This window comes from Bactrocera dorsalis, chromosome 1, assembly GCF_023373825.1.
Source record: "Bactrocera dorsalis isolate Fly_Bdor chromosome 1, ASM2337382v1, whole genome shotgun sequence".
NCBI lineage: Eukaryota > Metazoa > Arthropoda > Insecta > Diptera > Tephritidae > Bactrocera > Bactrocera dorsalis.
The window spans coordinates 18145558-18168809 of NC_064303.1; the positions used below are offsets into that span (position 1 = coordinate 18145558).

Here is a 23252-nt window from a genome sequence, read left to right on the forward strand (position 1 = left end):
TGAAGTGACAATCAGTCGCAGCTAGCGTTGAGTGTCTAAAATATTTGTTTACTTCCTTAGGAACGGTGACCCTCCGCTGGGATTGTAGAGCGCACTATTGCTGCTACGAAGTATCGAAGAAGATCTGATTGAGTCCATTCTACTTTGCGTCTACTTTAGGAAGCTTTTGCAAAAGGATTTTGGTTTGCGATGTTACAAAATCTAACTTATGCAAGGATTGCAGCCGAACTATTATCTAAGCATGTCGAACGTTCGATGAATGGACCAAAACGAAATGCCCATCGATCCAGTTTTAGCAAGAAAATTTGAAGCTCAGTTTTGATTGAATGGATGTCGCATTTGGAGTAATGATAAGCCACAAGCCATTGTTGAGACGTCGTTACATCCTGTTGTGCTTTATGGACAGATGATATCATTGATCCATACCTCTTTAAAAATGAAGCCGCAAATAATGTTGAAGTCAGTGGGGAATGCTATACAATCACGTTGAGTGTGTTTGTCGTGCCTGATTTAAAGGACGTCGATCTACAAGATCTTTGGTTCGAGAAAGACGGCACTATATGTATGCCATACAGCAAATGAAACAATCTGTGCTTCGCGCAAGATCGTGTGATTCTATACCGATGAACCAATTTAGTAGAGTTATGTGAAGTCACTTGCCTACGTAGATAAGCTAAAGGGTGATTTTTTAAGAGCTTGATAACTTTTTAAAAAAAAAAAACGCATAAAATTTGCAAAATCTCATCGGTTCTTTATTTGAAACGTTAGATTGGTTCATGACATTTACTTTTTGAAGATAATTTCTTTTAAATGTTGACCGCGGCTGCGTCTTAGGTGGTCCATTCGGAAAGTCCAATTTTGGGCAACTTTTTTGAGCATTTCGGCCGGAATAGCCCGAATTTCTTCGGAAATGTTGTCTTCCAAAGCTGGAATAGTTGCTGGCTTATTTCTGTAGACTTTAGACTTGACGTAGCCCCACAAAAAATAGTCTAAAGGCGTTAAATCGCATGATCTTGGTGGCCAACTTACGGGTCCATTTCTTGAGATGAATTGTTGTCCGAAGTTTTCCCTCAAAATGGCCATAGAATCGCGAGCTGTGTGGCATGTAGCGCCATCTTGTTGAAACCACATGTCAACCAAGTTCAGTTCTTCCATTTTTGGCAACAAAAAGTTTGTTAGCATCGAACGATAGCGATCGCCATTCACCGTAACGTTGCGTCCAACAGCATCTTTGAAAAAATACGGTCCAATGATTCCACCAGCGTACAAACCACACCAAACAGTGCATTTTTCGGGATGCATGGGCAGTTCTTGAACGGCTTCTGGTTGCTCTTCACCCCAAATGCGGCAATTTTGCTTATTTACGTAGCCATTCAACCAGAAATGAGCCTCATCGCTGAACAAAATTAAAGCGCGAAACACATTTCGAACCGAACACTGATTTTGGTAATAAAATTCAATGATTTGCAAGCGTTGCTCGTTAGTAAGTCTATTCATGATGAAATGTCAAAGCATACTGAGCATCTTTCTCTTTGACACCATGTCTGAAATCCCACGTGATCTGTCAAATACTAATGCATGAAAATCCTAACCTCAAAAAAATCACCCGTTAGAAACGATTGACGTCTTGGAAAAGAATGTTCAGTTGAAAATTTAGTCTCTCATGCGAATTCATTCGATCCAGCCGGGGCAGTCACTTACCCAAAATCACTTTTAAAACATAATGGTTATACCTATCTTTATAATAGAGCATAATTCGCGATTTATTTCTTCTTACAAACTACATCTCTAAAAAAACAACCTTTATTAGCTTAAAGTCGATTGGAATTCTACCTCAAAATCTAGTTGTTATATTCCTAAACATGAAAACACACCATTGATTATGACCTTAGAATACTATGTTTTCAAATAAGTGGTCTTCTGGGTGAACGAAAAAGGGGAAATCTGAAAGTAAGATTTAGGTTATTTGGCCTTTCCATATAAATTGGTATTGTAAACTTCGAAGAAAGTTAAAAATGTAAAATAATAACATGGTGTTTCGCAGTTCTCTAAAGAAGCTGGAGATTTCGACAGTTTAAGTTTCTTGAATGAAGATAGAAATTTGGACACAGTACCTTCAAACATTTGTGGAAACACTGATGGGAACTTGGAAGTCATTCCATGATTGTAATACCTTCAAACATTTATGGAACCACTGCATGGCCCAGTTCCAGTCATTTAATGGGTTCTGGAACCCACTCTATACCACTGACTCAACAAAAAATATAAAATTCATACAAAATGGTGCTCAAAGTGGGCACTTAGAAACTTACCACATATCTTCATTATAGATTTGCTTTTACTAAGCATTGATAACCTCCTAACTTTTCGAAAAAGAATTCTCCTAAAAAATAAACCCATAGATGTTGATCTCTGTGAGAAACCAATAAGGGAAAATAGCAGAATAATAAAAAATGGCATAACCAATAACATATTTTCCTTTTCTTTCGTAACAACATAAGTTTTCTCTTTCTCAATTGCTATGTTTGCTGCTTTTCTTGTTCTCTATGCATTCATATGTATGAATGCCTGCTACGGGTTTTACTTTTGTGGTCCATGCCGTGAAAACGCGTCTCATTTAAAATGCCTAATGAGGTAATAAATTTTATGGAATGCGTCTCGGTAGCGTCACATAAACTCTGTAGTCTGTCTAACCTGTCGGCTATAGAATTGTGCTGGTGTTGCCGCCGCTGCTGTTACTATTGCTGCTGGGCGACTGCTCACGTTCGTCTGCCTCTGCATTTGCCTATCTCATTGTTTGTATAGCGGACTGCCTCTTCGACACTTGAATGCCTCACAGTTTAGTCTAGTTTAAAACATATCACCCATCCACTAATACACAAACACACACGATTATCAATATTGGTCGCGGTCTCGCCTAGTCGTTTATGCCTCGGTATTTGATGACTATTCCAGCAGCATGAATGGTTTTTCGGTTGCAACCCACACACGTGTCTATGCTACGCTACGGTGCATTTTCAGTTATCCACCCATACAGTCTCAAGTACATGTGTGTGTATACCATATATGGGTCCATTAAAAACACTGTTTCTTCTTCATCTGTTTGTAATGACCGCGATTGCACCAGGCGTAATCGTTCGTTTTAATAGCGTTTAAGCCGTTCAAAGCACTTCGTTATTGATTTCATTTTCACGACTGCACGCTCACCACACTCGCTTGATATTTACGCTTTCTATTGCTTAACATTCTCTGATTTCTTTTCATTGATTATGTACTGTATGTACGGAAGTGATGTGTTTTATCAGGGGTTTTGTTTGATTCTCATGCTGATTAAATGTAATGGCTTGTTAGTGAACCATAAACTATCAAATCTACATATTTAGTGCGATTGTATTGTTTTCTTTTAGTTTGAAGTTGTGGAAGATTGTGAAAAGGCTTGCGTGTTATTTCTTGGGTTATAAAAATATTCTGCCTTAATAGAAATTTTTATGCGTTAAGCAGGGTGCAGGAAAGCTCCACCGCAATCGCTTTTTTTGTAAGTATAAAAGTGATCTCTCCTCGTAATATTAAGTGGGAGTTTTGAAAAGTACTAAGTTTCCAAACGGTATAAAATAATTGTTCAGAAAGCAACTGCCAGTGATGTCAGCTTTGAGGCTGAGTGAATCCTCTCCAGTGAATCCATCTATCTATGTAATGTGAGGCATTATAAGATTCCGCTTCTACCCAATACCACGGATATTTTGAATGGTTCTTAAATTCGGCCCCCATTCCCTTCCAGATAAGAGTGGTATAAGTGTGAACAGGGTCACGCGGATAAGTAAGTGCACGGATAGGTTTAACCTAGATAATTGGGTGGAAGTGCTGTCTTTTCAAGAAAATTAAATACGAGATCGCTTTCCGACTACCTGATCAATCCAGTCTCTTCAAAGTGGAGATCACAGCAATTAAAGAAAGTCTTCTTATACTCACAAAGTGTGTGCTCATTTCAATAAATATATGTACACTGAGTCAAGGGGTCTTGAAATCACTAAAGTCTGTTACGGTTTCATTGGAAATAGTTACAAAAAAAATTTTGATCTTTTAGTAGGTATATTATTTGGCGACAAACCTGCAATGGGTTCCAGAATACAGTGATATTCCTGTTAACTATGAAGTAGATGGACTATCCAGAAGAGACACCATTAGACTCCGTTAGATTTTTAATCGATAAACATATTATAGATAAAGCTGAGTCTCGTTGGACTAATCCCTAACTTGCTCAACCAGCAGGCAGGCATTGCATAAATGGAATATGGGCCGCAGATGCCGATTAGTATAATTCAAAGAACTCTAGTAGGTGTGTTAACAGGTCACTGTCTAACGTGACAGCTGACTAAAGGGTGATTTTTTAAGAGCTTGATAACTTTTTTAAAAAAAAAAACGCATAAAATTTGCAAAATCTCATCGGTTCTTTATTTGAAACGTTAGATTGGTTCATGACATTTACTTTTTGAAGATAATTTCATTTAAATGTTGACCGCGGCTGCGTCTTAGGTGGTCCATTCGGAAAGTCCAATTTTGGGCAACTTTTTCGAGCATTTCGGCCGGAATAGCCCGAATTTCTTCGGAAATGTTGTCTTCCAAAGCTGGAATAGTTGCTGGCGATCGCCATTCACCGTAACGTTGCGTCCAACAGCATCTTTGAAAAAATACGGTCCAATGATTCCACCAGCGTACAAACCACACCAAACAGTGCATTTTTCGGGATGCATGGGCAGTTCTTGAACGGCTTCTGGTTGCTCTTCACCCCAAATGCGGAAATTTTGCTTATTTACGTAGCCATTCAACCAGAAATGAGCCTCATCGCTGAACAAAATTTGTCGATAAAAAATTTTCGAACCGAACACTGATTTTGGTAATAAAATTCAATGATTTGCAAGCGTTGCTCGTTAGTAAGTCTATTCATGATGAAATGTCAAAGCATACTGAGCATCTTTCTCTTTGACACCATGTCTGAAATCCCACGTGATCTGTCAAATACTAATGCATGAAAATCCTAACCTCAAAAAAATCACCCGTTAGAAACACCATATAATGACTATAGTAGAAAGTTTTAATGAGGCAGAAGATGATTAAATTATGAACCTTACAAAGCTTTGTATGAGAAAATAATTGCGATTACCGATCGATGATATCTTGACGATATCGCATATAAAACTTATTGTACTGATGAACTAGGAGCACACGATGGTTCAGAGAGTGCATAATATAGTGAGCGGATTTAGTTCTCCCTTACTTATCTTAATACAAAAATGAACGGAAATTTTCCTTTTACCTCACTTGTAAAGTAGGCTCTGTGGTGGCAATAACTTCCTAATTATACTCTAGTTTCTGTCACGCGAGTGAATTTTTCAAATCTGGAAACAAAATAGTCGGACGAGGCCAAATCTAAACAACACAGTGCATGACACAGCAGTATAGCCCATTGTGACCAATTTAGTTGGAGCGATGGCGAGGATGTAAGCCGATGTGTTGGTATGATACTTGTAGAAGACTACGTTTTTCTTTACCAAATGCAATCACTTTTCTACAATTTGGCGTCAGACTGATCCCATAATTGAATTTACGAGTAGTAGAGTTAACTGAGAATTTGCTGTTCGCCAGGTCTCGATAAAGAACACACCTACAAAATTACAGTAAGCGGTCCCATCAATTTTTCGACCGATTGGGCCGTTTTTGTTTCCTACGGAGTAAGCTCGCTGAGTAAAGCTACCTGTTTCGACTATTCAATTCAAACAATGTTTCATCGATGGTGGTGGAGTGGTCTCACGGTTGAACATGTTTTCGGATTGACCAAACGTTGTATCATGTCAACTTTCTCAAAACCAATAAATATTGCAGCTGAAGTTCAACAGCATCGCAACTTAGTACAGCAAAACAAAAGAATCGCTGGCAAATATCCAACCAAAACTGTTTACCATTCTTTAACATAATCACACAGAAATTTCAACGTTGCTCGGTGGTAGTTGTGACTCCGTCTAGACATCAAATCATTATTGAAAAATGTATTGATATCATGCTTGAAACCGATCTTGTTGTTACTGCGGTTATCTAGTCCTCGCTTGTCTGTTAAGGTTCAAGTTGGTTTTCATCGAAATCATCAAACGGTAGGCCCAGGAAACGTGCTGTTTCGACAGGAATATCGCAATCGATTCTAGATAAGCTGGAGTTAAACTTGTTATACTATCGAAAGCATGGGATTTTCCGGACAACTGAAGCTCTTCGTCTGCTATGGGTGGTGGTGGCTTGATTCGAAATAAGCGAATAACTGAGTGGGAGTCAGTGAATGTATTGATTGTTCCACTGTACATTACGGTCAACGCGTGTCTGAAGTGTGTTGCGCGCGAAATCTAGTCGATGTACTCTTCGATGTGATCGACGTAATTGAAAAAAGACATTTCAGCAGAAACTGCTCAGAAAGAACTACATTCGTTAGGAGCACAGTATTCCAAATCGTCTGAAGCTTTTTCGTTTACATTTCGATACATCCAGGCACACCTAAAATCTTAGGGTTGTTTGATAGTTGGAATGTTAACGCCATCGACTGTGATATTCCGATCCACACTTTACTCCTTCGTCCAGTTAGTGAGTTTGGTTGGGGAGAGTGTTAAGCTTCTTGCAACAAAAAAGCGAGAAGGATCAGAAAGATAGCTGTTTACTTTCTAACACATGCCATTGATTCCATCACCTGAAGTCAAGACTAAACTCTTATCTGCGTATAAGGAGATGAAAATTCCCTTTGCTGGTTAACGGAGTTTCGAAATGTAGAAGTTAAATTTTAGTAATGGACAGCGATCGTCGTGTTGCGGAAACCTTTAATGCTTTTGGTACATTGAAAAGAGTATAGGTATTAAGTTTTCCACGAAGTGTATAACATTGAGAAGGGAAGATCGGAGACTTTATAACTTATGTACATAAATGATCAGCCTGATGAGCTAAATCGGTTTTGTCAGGTTTGTCTGTCTTCCCGACTGTCTGTATATAGTCCCTCAGTTTTTGAGATATCGATCCGAAATTTTACACCAGTTATTTTGTCAGTAAGGCGACGTTCATTTGTCGGCACTGAAATGAGATATCTTCACGAAATTTGACATGGATCAGTGTCTAAGGCAATAAGGCAATTTTTGAAGAAATTGGTCAGATCGGACAGCATTCAGCTAAGCAGCCCAGCGCCCGTACAAACCGAATGATCAGAACGAAGAGCTTGTAAGGAATATTTTGTATTGTTGTGAATGGTATTATAGTTTGGTGCAATCGAAGTTAATACGTTTTCTTGTGATATCTAAGTTTTTTCTCGAAACAGTATGGATGATTTCCGATCACCCAGATTACTCATGGTGCACCTCTTGTATTCTGAAGAGAGCGTAGATTATACGATTTCCGCTGGTAGCGTTGCCTTTGAACAAGGCTTTGGACAAGTTCATCATATCTAGGGTCACATAGTGGTCATCCCTCACATAGCGGTTTTTTTATTTCGTCCTCGAACTAACGGGTGGGCCATCTAACGAATTAAATTTGGAAACGTCAACATTGGTCGATATTCACTATTCTACAGTTCGCAGATCGTTTGACCGAAGATGGTCAATTTTACCGAAAAATCATGTTTTCAGACGAGGCATTCCCACCTCGATGGTTACGTTAACAAGCAGAATTGTCGCATTTGGGGCACAGAAAACCCGCACCTAATCGTCGAAAAGCTAATACACCCAGAACGAATCATTGTATGGTGCGGATTTTGATCTGGCGGAATCATCGGCCCATTTTTCTTCGAAAATGAAGAAGGAACCGTAACCATCAATGGTGAGAGATATCGCGCAATGTTAACCGAATTTTTCTTCAAGCAAATTGAAGAGGAAGACTTGAACAATATTTGGTTTCAGCAGAACGTGCCATACAGCAAACGTTACACTCAATCTTTTACGCCCTATCTTCGAAATTTAAAATTTTATAATTTTATATGGCCCACCCTATATATGGGCGTTTATGACACTAAGTACTGTGTACTTTTCGGGAGCTATGCTGGCTAAGGCGGTGAGTGAACGCCTAGAGTAACAAAACCTTAATTATCTCCACAATTGGGAAAAGCAGAGTTATCGGATGATAAAATTCCTTTACTTGACGGGCTTTCTTGAAAACTTTAGTTAGTACTAGCAGTTATTAGACTAAATTAAATGAAAATTGAACTGGGAATTCGACAATAACCGTGTAAGCGGCATCTGCGCCAATAAAGGAGAAGAACTAGAGATAATTTTTCCACTTTTTAAATCAATTTTAAGCCATGAGCAGCGATTTGAGTTCAGCAGCCACCTGTCTCTTATGCACTTAGCCTGTAGCTCCTTTCAAAATAGCTCATAACTTGCAGCAATTACAGAAAATTTTTATTTCAAACTTTCCAGTGATAAACTAAAATGTTACGAGTCGTTACCTGCACAACAAAGCAATACTCATATTTTAACTCCAAATAGTTATTGGTATTTTTTGGAAACCAATTTTTTTTTACAGCAACTTGCAACACTTTTTATAGCCTACTCATAAATAGACGCTATGCTTTATGACCCTGTATTTTCGTCAAATAAAACAAAGCGCTGCTGCAAACATTTGTTGACCCATTCAATTGCCCTTAAATCTACGAGCACCACCCCAGCTGCTTGCAATAATAAATTTGTTTGCCATACCAATAATATTTATACTACTATTCACCCATGCCAGGCACAATCAGGCGAGCACAATAAACATGTCTGCACATAGCATCAAACAATTTCACCTGCGCATCGTGTAAAAACACTTAGATATAGATGGCACGGAGGCGAGACTTCAAAGTGATGCCTCCAGGCGGCGATATGCCACATTGCACCTATGTATGCAAACATACGTGCTGTTGTTGTTGTATGTGTATGCTTCTGTATACATATGTATGTGTGGGGCATATAACGTAGTGACGCGCCCAGTCACTTAGAGGCACAACGCCTGCCGTTGCTGCTGTTGTAGTTAGTGTACGGTGCTGCCACCGGCAACATTCGATTTGCTACGTTGCACTCATTGGTGATTGTCATAAAATTTTATTGCAACAGCAAAACGACTAAAGCGCCTCGATGTGAGGTACTAACAAATGCAACAACAAAAACGACAGCAACAACAATAACAACAATGTCGAATTACAACAACTACCCGTGCTACAATAAAATGACTACAACAACAAAAACAATAACACCAACAAAAATAACAACACCAACAACAGCAACAACAACAATACTGAATTACAAAAACAACAATAAAATAGCTACAACAATAAAAAATAACAAAAACAACAACCCGCGCTACAATAAAATTACTACAAAAACAATAACAACAACAAAGCCAACAAAAACAACAGCAGCAGCAACAAAAACAGCAACAATACTAAATTACAACAACAACCCGATACAACAACGACAATAAAAAAATAACAAAACCAACAACAACAACAACGACAGCTAAAAAGTCATCAGCAATCAGCTGCCAATATTAGTGAGCAACTAGGCGTTAGGGGACGCTGTCAACGACACGTTGCAACAGATGCATTTCTTTCCACAGAACACTGACGCCGCCCAGCCCTTTACAACTGTCATCTCTAGGTGTGTATGTGTGTGTGTGTTTGTCGAAATGTTACGGTACTATTTTTTATTCCCTTTGGTACACCACCGTTTCGGCACCATTACTTCACGTTAAGTTACGATTATGTTGCCGACTGTTGCCACCGGCTCCGCTTTGCCACCGCTGCCGGTGTGCGCATCGTCTTCTAGGCAACCTGTGTAATTTCACAAATTAAATTTCAAAGATATGTGTATGTGTGTATGTCTGTTTGTGGATTTCTTCAACTGCCCATCAATATTTCTCTGCTATTGATTGCCGTCGGCATGTTGCAGGTGGCTCAGTTTCCGCTTTTAAATCTTCGCATTGCACTGTTTAGCTCACTTTTCTTCGATTCTTCACATGGCTGTGGCCTTAGCTTTCACTGCGTCATTTTTCTAGGCTGAAATTTTCATTTTATATTCAATAGTTTATGTGTTTTCTTGTTACAAGCGTCGTTAAAGTGACATTTATAGTTTATCTAGGTATTGATGAAAAATATTGCTTGGCCCGTTTTCGTTTTAATTTGTGAATTAAAAGACAATGAGTTAGGCTTGGAATTTTTCACACTTTATGGGTGGTCGAACTTTATGACTGTCTTTTTATTATTTTACAGTTTATTTACAAATTTTATAACCATATTTGTATATATGAAGCGGGCTCATATTCCACTTAAACTTGTAATAAGTATTTTATAATTCTGTACCTCGCTTTTTGGTTAACTCTCACCCATTGTAATAATAAATGAGAAGAAGTTTAGTTGGTCTTCGGGTAGATATGTTAACAGTCGATTTAGAAGTGGCTTACTAACCATGTAGACATTTTATGATTGATTATTTTGGAACATATGAATCTCATTATTTCAGTATGTTCTGAGTTCTTAACCTCCGAAGTTTTGTAAATCAGTCAAAACCTTAAAACCGAGAAACTCAACTCCTTAGAAAAAACACAGGAAAACCGACTTTGAACCTAATTATATACTACAATTGCCCTCCTTCTTGGGAAAAAAGGCCTCATATAGACGATGAGATGTTCAGAACTTCTAATATTTTTCTACACAAGGCCGCTTCGTAGAGAAAAAAACTGGACGAGTGAGTCGCGATTTATTTCAAGACTTTGTAGCACAAAGACGCCTACAAATCATATTATGTTGCAGCCCAGCCGAGTGAGTGCATACCAGGCAACATTTTTTTTTAATACCTACCCTTTTAAGTTCGTGATATCTTTCGAATGGAATGTTTTATGAAAATATAATATTGGCTATGCTCACCGGGGAGAATGTAGCTTCCCAATGGTGAAAGAATTTCTCAAAGTTGTCAAGTACTTTTGGAGCCTGTTTTTGTTATGAAAAAAATACCGCGGTGTCTCAAGTATGGGAAATCCCAGTAAGAAATCTCTATCCAGATTACCTAAGGGACAGCATTACCAAAAGGGTAAACCTCACCAAGAAGTTCATGGTTACCCTTAGTAGTAATGCTGAAAGGAATGATTCTAATACTGCTTAGGGATAGTACAATCAAGTGGTACACCGACGGCTCGAAATCGTCAAAGGAAATTGGTACAGGAGTCGCAGGACCATTCACTAAACTCTCCATATCCACGGAGATTTTTCCTAGCATTTTTTAGACAGAAGTCTTTCATAAATAGGTGCTTAGAGATAAACCTCCATTATAACTATCGCAACGAACGTATAACCATACTTAGCGGCAGACAAGCGGAACTCAAAGCAATCTCTGCCTATGATATCAAATCGCTACTGGTGCCGAAGTGCAGAGAACGGCTAAATAGTCTAGCGGTTCGTAATCAGGTGCACCTCATCTGGGTGCTCGGTCACAAGGCTATAACCGGGAATGAATGGACTGATAAGCTCGATCGGTCTGCAGCATTCACTAACATCGTAAGACCTTAACTATATTCATCGCAATGGATCCTCATACCATTAAGGAGTTGCTCCACAATAAAGAAGTTGGAAGCAGAAAAAGGTATTGGGAACAACTCTATAGCATGCGCCATGCCAAGTTGCTAATGGAGGGTTATAAACTCAGCAGATTTAAATATGTAATTAACCTCCCTAGGGACAACCTCAGGCTACTACATTGGCCACTGCAAGCTCAAGAAGCACTTACATATATAATATGGGCCTAGCTACATGGGAAAATTGCCGACTCTGTGACAGGGAGCCTGAAACTTCAGAACACCTGCTAGTTGACTGCATATCAGTCTGCAGACGCAGGTTAAAGGCCCTTGGAACCATGTTTCCAAATAGGGATCACATTGCCTCACCTGGCACCTGGCAGTATACGAGTATTGGACTTTATCAACATGCTGGGTCTAGGTGAGTCTTTGTGATTCGAAGAAAGCACAATAGAAAAAGGAAGCGCCGTTTCACCAAGACAATACGCCGTCTCACAAGTCAGTGAAAACGATGACAAAAATTAATTGAGCTTCAAATTGCTTTCATATCCACCGAATTCTTCAGATCTGACCCACAGCACTATTTTCTGTTCTCAGATCTCAAAAGAACGCTGTCTGGAAAAAGTTTTTCGTCGAATGAAGAGGTGATCGCCGAAACTGAGACTTATTTTGAAGCAATGAACAAATCGTTCTACAATAATGGTTTCGAAAAATGGGGGGGTTGATATTATCAATGTGTTACCCTTGGAGGGAGCTATGTTGAGTAAAAAAGCACGAAATTTTCCAAAATAATTAGGTTTACTACGTTTCGGCAGAGTATTTTTAATTGACCTTATATAACCAGAAGCAAAGGCAATAAGTTTGGTTTCGAATATGAGAGCAAGATCTCTTACTAATGAAGGTTGTTTTTTAGACACATGGTTTTCATAGAGGATCAAAACGCATGTCAGCAATGACACGCCGAATATTTTCTTTCAAAGCGTTTACCGCCTTGGGCTTATCTGCTTTGACAGGCGACCACACATAACCCCACATAACTAGTCCAGAGGTTAAATCGCAAGGTTTTGCAGGCGACGCCATAGGTCCAGGACGTGAAATAATGCGCTCACCGTTTCCTGCTATAAATAGATTATTTCGTTGGCTGTATTGCATAAAGCCTCGATTTGTTGAAAGCAAAGCAAATTTGTCATTTTATGTCTTGGGAGAAAATAATTGGTGTCTGAAATTGAAGCTCGTGATCTCAGCGACATTTGGTTCCAATAAGACAGCGTCACTTCTCACATAACCAATAAACCCATAGACTTATTTAGAGAACACGTCGGTGAGCAGATAAATTCACGTTTTGGGCCGGTCGGTTGGTCACAAAGATCGTATGATATCAAACCGTTAGACGTTTTCCTGTTTGGATATGTAAAGTGCAAAGTCTATGCGGACAATCCCGCTTTTATTCAGGCCTTGGAGTAAAATATTGCGTATGTCATTCCCCCGAGATCGTAAATTGGACTCAATGGATGGACCAACTGGATTGCAGCCAACATATGAAAGAGGTAATCTTCAAAAACTAAATGGCAAAGAATTTTCTTTCAAATGATAATAAACATTTCGCATTAAATTTGAAGTTTCTGTGGTTTCTGTGTATTTCCTTTAAAAAAAAGTTGGGGAACCTCGAAATGGATCACCATTTACGAACCTCGTATGTCGGTTAATTTAAGATAAAATTACCAAAGAGAAATTGGTATGCTATTTTAATTTGTACAATACTGTTTGTTTCTTGTTTAAATCGGACTTCACATTCACTATATTTTAAACTTGTAGGTTCAGCGTTCAATTGCCTCCTTCATACAAGGGATAACAAACTGACACAAATATTTATTCAAGGTGTGAAAAACTAGTCAGTTCATACAAGCGGAGAATTTTAGAAAACTGTTTGAAATTCCCACATGCACCACACCCATAAATACTGGGCAAGGGTTACTGAACGCATTTTACCCCCAAATACACAAAGTGCATTCATTCATGTACTCAAATTTCCATAATTAAAAGACAAACGTAAGCGATCAGAAAAGTAAACGACAGAAAGTGAAAATGCAGTGAAATCGTAGAAAAAAAACGGAAAACAGGAAATGAGTTCGGAGTTTGTCAAATTTGACTTGTAAATCAACTGTCAATAATTTGCGCCCCTTTTTTCCGGACGTACTACAACGGCATTGCCAACAAGATTTATGTACATCACACTTTCCTACAACGTTGACAGCCGATTAAAAATGCAACAAATTGACAGAATGGAAACTATGCAAATGACTAGTATGGGTGAGCGGTGCAGGGTGGTGCGAAGCGTGTGTGAGTGTGCGGTGGAAGCGTGTGTTTTCACTCAACTGTCAAAGTAGACATATCTACACGCATATATAAGCTTGTATATACTTGATACACAAATATAAATAAACCTCTGCACAGGTAGGTTGATAAGTGTTGCATGCAACTGCGTCTATGCGCTGGTTGCTGCTATTTAGTGTGGATTATTTTGTACTCTTTATGTAAAGAGTTGACGTTGCTGCTGCTGCTGTCAAGTATATACGTATGTGTATGCGATTGTCTCCCACATCGCCACCATCTCACGCAACTTTGACATTCTCAAGACGCTTACGCTTGTCAAGCATATGCGGCGTGTTGTCATTTATGTTGTTTTTGTTGCCCGTTTATGCCTTGGTAGATGCGTTGCTGCGATAAAAATTACTGCCTGCCTGCCGCACGTACCCATGTCATTTGACAGCTTAACGCGTAATTAACGCACTGCAAGAGCAGCAGCCACACTAGCGGCGGCGGCGGCAGCGGCGTGACAGCAACCGAAGGCGGCATTTAACGCGGGGGCGCACGGTATGTCTCACAGCATAATAAGCGTGAAAAGTGTTTGCGGCAAGTGTGGGTACTTATATATTGTATAAACTATTAATTGTTTTTGCCTTTTTGTGGCATGTTGCATATTTGCTGCATGATTGCAGTATTTGTTGTCTTGTTTGTTCGTGGGTATTTACATATTTCAGCAGCATGACAAGTCAAAAAAGAGGAAAAAGCGGAAAGCAACTATCACATTACCTTTGAGTTTGTTTATATTAACTTGCTTCGTAGATACCCCCACTACACTACCATTCTTATATTATGAAATTCTTTTGAAAACTTCTTATTCCTCCCTGCCTTCCATCGTAACTCAACGCAATCATTTGTGGTTGCTCTTAAGTGGTGAAGTTAGTGAAGGGTCATTCTCATCGGGCCCTTTCTCCTCAACATCATCGTCAGTTTTTCGTCAACATCATCGCATTGACAGTTTCATTCATCTATCAAAATGTCAGCCAACGTAGGAAAGTGTGTGAGAAAAGGTTTTAAAATGTTTTTTTTTTTAATTTTTACAAAAGTACGTACTTATGCATTAATAAACTTATAAGGTATTTATGTAAATTTTTCTTTTTCGAATGAACTATTAGCGGTCAAAAATTAAATACAGAGCCGGAGACAATATTTATAAAAAATAATGAGAAACGAGAGTGATCATGCAATTTTTTTACTATTTTATCCCGAAATTTTTCTGTCATTCGTTATATATTATACAAATGTGGAAACACCTTTGATGATAAAATTTTTAGAGCCTTACATATGGACATCTTCGTTACCTCGCGCTAAAACTGCTTTGTAGCCTTTAGAAAGTGGAATTTTCAATTTTAGCGGCGTGTTACCACTTCAAGTTGACTACAGCAGAGATATGAGGATAATAAGAACATCCGTATTATTTATTTGTAAATTTTCTTCCTTCTCCTATCACTTCTCTTCTTTGATTTTTGTTACTTATGCAGTAGAAATTTAAGTATATCTTATACCCGGTATTAAAAAGGGTGTGCAGGCTGGGGCGCAATTTTCAATTACTTTTCGCAACAATTATGGCCATATGTCAGCAATAACGCATCGAATATTCTCCTACAACATGTCTAGCGTCTTAGGCTAATCTGCGTAGACAAGCGACTTCATATTATAGTTTTCGCAATTTCTACAAGTATATTCACTAGTGAAATTTCTGAGTGTTGGGGTCAAGTACATAGTTGAGCTGAAGATGCTGGCTAGTAAATCACTGTTGCGATCGCTCAAGAGGGTTTATAACCGAACATAGGTATGAGTGTACAGTAAAGTAGATGGCGATATGTTTATACGTCATTATGTAACTTTTGTTTTATATATTTTTAACTTTCCCGTATAAGAATCTCATATTGGTCGATCAGTTCATATGGCAGCTCTATATAGTACAATAGTAGTCAGATCTAAACAATATATTCGAAAATTGTACCAATAGCTTGAAAGATAACATATGCCAAATCATGTATAGATAACTAGTAAAATAAACAAGAAAAAACGTTAACTTCGGTTGCACCGAAGCTAAATACCCTTCACAGGTGCATTTCTGTTAGTAACTATGTGTTCGGTTTGTATGGAAGCTATATGCTATAGTTATCCGATCTGAACAATTTCCTCGGAGATTACATTTTTGCCCTAGAAAATAATCTATACCAAATTTGGGGAAGATACATTGTCAAATGTGAAAGTTTTCTATTCAAGAACTTGATTCCGATCGTTCAGTTTGTATAGCAGCTATATGTTAAAGTGATCCGATATCGGCCGTTCCGACAAATGAGCAGCTTCTTGAAGAGAAAATGACGTTTGCAAAATTTCAAAACGATATCTTAAAAATTGAGGGACTAGTTCGTATATATACAGACAGACAGACGGATAGACAGACGGACATGGCTAAATCGACTCATCTTGACGTACTGATCATTTATATAAAGGGTGATTTTTTAAGAGCTTGATAACTTTTAAAAAAAAAAAAACGCATAAAATTTGCAAAATCTCATCGGTTCTTTATTTGAAACGTTAGATTGGTTCATGACATTTACTTTTTGAAGATAATTTCATTTAAATGTTGACCGCGGCTGCGTCTTAGGTGGTCCATTCGGAAAGTCCAATTTTGGGCAACTTTTTCGAGCATTTCGGCCGGAATAGCCCGAATTTCTTCGGAAATGTTGTCTTCCAAAGCTGGAATAGTTGCTGGCTTATTTCTGTAGACTTTAGACTTGACGTAGCCCCACAAAAAATAGTCTAAAGGCGTTAAATCGCATGATCTTGGTGGCCAACTTACGGGTCCATTTCTTGAGATGAATTGTTGTCCGAAGTTTTCCCTCAAAATGGCCATAGAATCGCGAGCTGTGTGGCATGTAGCGCCATCTTGTTGAAACCACATGTCAACCAAGTTCAGTTCTTCCATTTTTGGCAACAAAAAGTTTGTTAGCATCGAACGATAGCGATCGCCATTCACCGTAACGTTGCGTCCAACAGCATCTTTGAAAAAATACGGTCCAATGATTCCACCAGCGTACAAACCACACCAAACAGTGCATTTTTCGGGATGCATGGGCAGTTCTTGAACGGCTTCTGGTTGCTCTTCACCCCAAATGCGGCAATTTTGCTTATTTACGTAGCCATTCAACCAGAAATGAGCCTCATCGCTGAACAAAACACGCGCGCGAAACACATTTCGAACCGAACACTGATTTTGGTAATAAAATTCAATGATTTGCAAGCGTTGCTCGTTAGTAAGTCTATTCATGATGAAATGTCAAAGCATACTGAGCATCTTTCTCTTTGACACCATGTCTGAAATCCCACGTGATCTGTCAAATACTAATGCATGAAAATCCTAACCTCAAAAAAATCACCCGTTATATACTTTATAGGTTCTCCGACGCTTCCTTCTGGGTGTTACAAACATCGTGACAAACTTAATATACCCTGTTCAGGGTATAAAAAGATTTGCACTCGAGAACTTTATGCTGCTTTAACAGTTTTTACAAAAACCATATGCTTTAGTGCACCGATCTGAACCATTTTCTTTTGAATTAAAGCTCATCTTTAGAAAACATTCAGTGCGAAATTTCGTGATGATATCTTGTAAGATAAAAAACGACGAACCACGTTCAGAACGGCCAACAACATCAATCACATCCGATGGTCAACTTGTCAGTAAAAGAAAATAGCATGAGAATTGCCGATTAACAAGCAGAGATCTTACAGGAATTTTTGGAATATCGCACTATTTTGGAAGACCATTTGGGCTTAAGAAAAGTGAAATCACGATTGGTTCCAAAAGCACTAAATTATTTCGAAAAACAGCGTAGCATTAACGTCTGTAAAAGAATGATTTCCGACGACGAGAATATCACGAAACATATTATTACTGGCGATGAGTCTTGGATCTGCGTTTACGAAATGGAAACTGATGATGTATCGGCCGAATATCGTGAAAAAGGGGATCCAAAGCCGAAATAAACACGACAAAGTAGGTCAAAAATCAAGGCTATGTGACAGTTTTCCTCGATTATCGAGGTGTGGTGCATTCCGAATTCCTTCCGACACGTCCAATTGTCAACAAAAAATATTATCATAGTGTTATGCGCGCAAAGCTATTCGCAAAAAGTAAGGAAGATCCATGTTCGTATGCAACCGAACATTTTATACTCTTGCGACTTACAAGAATGAAAGCCCGAGAAATATTTCAAGGTTATAAAACTTCAACCAGAGTATCGAAATCCAAGCAATTTTTTATATAACTCCTATATGTGTATAAGGTTTATTAAAAAACGAAAATCGTTATATGCATTATCTATTTTTCCCAATACCACGTACCACTAACGTGCCACATCCTAAAAAATCAATCGTATAGAGTAAAGTCAGCCGGATGTTCGCAAATTCCGATAATATTGAAATAAGGGGTAAGTCAAATTTTCGCTCGCTTGCCTTAATTTACCTTCGCGTAACTTCTGGCTATTCAGCAAATTCTCATGACCACTCCGAAGACACCTTTTTGATACAAATGAGGATATAAAAGCTCGAAAGATCGAAGAAAGCTCTGTTGGCCACTATGACGGAGCGTTTTCCAAGTGCTATGACGATTGGAAAATTCGTTGGCATAAGTGTATTGCTGCGGAAGAAGATTACTTTGAGGGAGTTGAAATGGACAAAATTCAATTTTCGACCAAAACCACTTTTTAAAAACTCTTTGCCCTTGCTAAATTTTGATAAAAAAAAGTTCTGAAAAAACATTTATTTTAAAACAACGTTTGACAGTTTACTCATAAAATGCTTGCTTTATATCTGACATACTTATTTGTATTATGTTAAAATCATTCCGATTAAACCGCTTATCTTAATTTTAAGCAATTTGACCTGTGGTTAATGCAGCTTCAACACGGTCACGCAACTTTTTAAAAAGTTTTTAACCACAAAATTCCAAGTTATTGTGATACACTACGTCGGTATGACTTCGCTTACGACTTTCAGTGGCGTTGCTATAGATTTAGTCAGCCTACAGAGAAGTAAATTCTTTTAGAAAAAGTTTGCTTTCCTTGTATTATATAGAACAGCAAACAAATTATCGCACAAGTACGTGTGCTAAGAGAGTTTGCGGTTTGCGAAAATATTTTTCTTGATAAGGAATTAACCCACGATTTAAGCTTCTTAAAGCGTACCAATTCTTTCAATATATTTCAGTATTTCAGTAAGAGCGAGTTGGTCTGCAAACCCGATTTATTGTGGAGGAAATATAAAAACAATAACAGAAAATTAATCAATACTAGTAATAACCCCCGATAATCGGGGGACTCCGTTATTTAAAATGAAAAAAGTAAATATTTTTTTTACTCAATTTATTCAAGTACTTCATGGAAAACTACATTCGTAGTGGTTTTATTTTGGTCGCAAGTCTTAACTTTGATATCTTGAGAAGATAGAACTCCTGTGCTTAAATCAGTTGTTAATAGCGGCCAGTTCTAGTTATAACACGATAATGACCCAAAACACCCGTCTTATCTTGAACGTGCAGGGTTGTTATGGAATTAAAAATAACTCCATAGGACCGGTAATCACCAGACATTAATCCTATTCAAAATATCTGGACCTTTTTGGAAAATCGTATTCGAAAACATCGAATTTCATCAAAATAAGGCCAAAAAGCCGGATCGTGGACTTAGTGGGTCAAAATATCCGGAAACAATACTAGAAATTGGGTGGGGAGCAAACATCGATGTCTAGGGACAATAATAGCAACAAATTGTAAGCCAAAAACCACTAAAACTATTGTAGTTTCTCTTTACTTATATAAATAATCATTGGTGTACGTAAACTTTCTTGATATGAATTAGGCGCATTTTAAGCTTTAGCATTAATTTTTTTTATTTGTGCATAAAAAAAAAAATTTTGATATGTTATATTTAATGTTAAATATACATATCTGGATATGGATAGAAAAAAATCACAAAATCTATTCATTTTAAAACAAATAAACGCGTCGTATATTAATAGAACTAGGTGTATGTAAACTTTATTGGCCCACTGTATGTATGTATTCGCTGGTAATAGCCGCCTTGACTTTTGGAAGAAAACTGAACTGACTCAAAGCTTACCTAAAGGTTGGTACGCAGCTCTCAAGTAATTGCTCAAGAACAAAAATACATTATTTCTCAAGTAATTTTGACAGCTGGTTACGCATTGTGAATGATCCACATTAGAAGAGTAAGAGAGAATAAACAAAGTAAACAAACTTTGTGCGTATGTATGTATGTATGTATGTGTATGGTAACACAAATATTTTCATTGAGATTTAACACTCCAGTGGTCGCGCCCCTTTTTGTGTCGTTAGTAGTCGCGCGTACTACATGTGTAGAACATTTTAGACATAAGGGTTTGAAACGAAATATTTGCAAATAAAACAAGTAAGGAAGGGCTAAGTTCGGGTGTCACCGAACATTTTATACTCTCGCATGACAAAGTGATAATCGAGATTTCATTATCCGTCATTTACATATTTTTTTATTTTGCTGTAAAATTAATTAGAATTAAATTCTAAGAGATTTACCGATATTTTCGGTGAAAAATTAGGTTAGGTTAGGTTAGGCACTGAGTTCTTCGTGTTCGATATCAGGGACCTTGAAAAGTTATAGTCCGATCACGACAATTTTTCCACAAGGGATACCTCAGCTCAAATACCGTATTCGTGTAAAGTTTTATTCCGCTATAAACATTGGTTTCTAATGTATATATTATACAGAGAAGGCAGCAGATGGAATACAAAATAGTGTTATATTGGAAAAAGGCGTGGTTGTGAACCGATTTCACCCATATTTCGTACATGTCGTCAGGGTGTTAAGAAAATATTATATACCGAATTTCATTGAAATCGGTGGAGTAGTTCCTGAGATATGGTTTTTGGTCCATAAGTGGGCGACGCCACGCCCATTTTCAATTTTTAAAAAAAGCCTGGATGCAGCTTCCTTCTGCTATTTCTTCCGTAAAATTTTGTGTTTCTGACGTTTTTTGTTAGTCGGTTGACGCACTTTAAGTGATTTTCAACATAACCTTTGTATGGGAGGTGGGCGTGGTTATTATCCGATTTCTTCCATTTTTGAACTGTATATGGAAATGCCTGAAGAAAACGATTCTGTAGAGTTTGGTTGACATAGCTATAGTAGTTTCCGAGATATGTACAAAAAACTTAGTAGGGGGCGGGGCCACGCCCACTTTTCCAAAAAAATTACGTCCAAATATGTCCCTCCCTAATGCGATCCTTTGTGCCAAATTTCACTTTAATATCTTTATTTATGGCTTAGTTATGACACTTTATAGGTTTTCGGTTTCCGCCATTTTGTGGGCGTGGCAGTGGACCGATTTTGCCCATCTTCGAACTTAACCTTCTTATGGAGCCAAGAAATACGTGTACCAAGTTTCATCACGATATCTCAATTTTTACTCAAGTTACAGCTTGCACGGACGGACGGACGGACGGACAGACGGACGGACGGACGGACGGACAGACGGACGGACGGACAGACAGACATCCGGATTTCAACTCTACTCGTCACCCTGATCACTTTGGTATATATAACCCTATATCTGACTCTTTTAGTTTTAGGACTTACAAACAACCGTTATGTGAACAAAACTATAATACTCTCTTTAGCAACTTTGTTGCGAGAGTATAAAAATTTGTTTTAATAATAATAAGTAACAGTTTATTATAAAACCAAATCAACCAAAAAATATTCATTTTAAACATATTAGGAACTTAAAATCAGACTTCTTGCGAATAGTTATTCGTAAAACGTAAAAGTATATACACAAGTGGTCTACTATTGTAGTACGCGCGACTACTGGAGTGTTAAGGACTGTTGTTGACGATTGGTTGGTTTTATACAACATTTCAAAATGGAACATACTTTATAATAATGATTTCAACTAATTTAGGATGAATTTGACGATTACTTCGAATTTCCTGCAAGAAACAATTGTTGATTTGATGTTTCTTCGCAAAACCAGGTTTGCCATATTCACATTTTATTGAAAAAAAGTATTAAAAATTAGTACTAGCTTTCTTAAGAGCTGCGTACTAGCACAAGTAACTTTATCGCAGAACGTTTCTGGACCGTTTCTTAAGCGTTTTTTTATATGAAGTTTTTACGTTTCTTGAGAGCTGCGTACTAAGCTTAACGCAATAACACTTCTAATAAAAATAACGCCGACAACACTTGCACTTGCGTCGTCGCCCATATATGCATATGTTTGTAAGTATGTATGTGTGAATATAAAACAAAATTGAGTGCGCATGTCAAAGCGCAGTGTTCCTTAGCTCGTACATACATATACGTACGAATATAACTATAACATAGAAGAGAGCGCATGTCAAATCGTAGATAGCGCCTTAGCGCATGCATATGTATGTATTTACCATATGTATGTACAATTCGTCCCCTCAATATAACAATAGCGTATGTGCTGATACGCCATTATTTTTTTATTGCATATTTAGAATCTCCATCATTGATTCTATGTCTGGTCAAAATTTCGTCAAATTCTACTTCCACAAAGTGGGTCAAAATGTCATTAGAAAAAATGGTGTATAATTTCATGTTCAAAAATTTCCTTCAATAAGTGTATAGACATCTGATTTGACAAAAACTTTAAACTCGATTTTCTCAAAACCCAAAAAAAATTATACGCTATTGTTATATTGAGGGGACGAATTCATACAACTACGCAGTGCACATGCCAAAACAAAAATTTGTAATTTGTAATATTCGTCATTCTCTTATTGTCATTTTGCTCAAAGTGTATTCAACAAAGTGAACTAAGTATATGACATTTAATTTTTCTTTACGCTTATTTGACATGAATGTTGTCATTGACTTAACCCTTACATTTATTCAAAAATTCAAATTCGGAAATTCAAAAGTAAGCAAATTTCAAAACGAAAAACAATATTTTTTTAAATAACTGAATAAAATGCCGAATACTTGTTGCCTATGCAAAACAACTCATGGAAGCAACTTACCAATGTTTTGTGCTCCAACTGACAAATCGCAACGGAAGGAATGGGAAAAAGTATGTGGCGTACAACTCAGTTTGTCATCGAGAATATGTGGGCTACATTTTAAGGCGGAGGAAATAAAAGAATCTCCCCTTAAAAGAAGACGACTAAGCCCCGATGCAGTACCCTCATTAAACTTACTTTCCAATCTTCAAGAAAAAAAGTAATAAACCCTCATATTTTGATAACTAGAAATTTTACGTTTTTACTACTGATTAGGTCTCAAGACAAACTT

At 37.7% G+C, this 23252-nt stretch overlaps 1 protein-coding gene across 1 annotated transcript in view; it reads left to right on the top strand.

The window, feature by feature from the left end:
- LOC125775854 (protein toll-like) overlaps positions 1-23252 on the top strand; it is a 138743-nt gene that overhangs the window by 111519 nt on the left and 3972 nt on the right. The window lies entirely within an intron of this gene.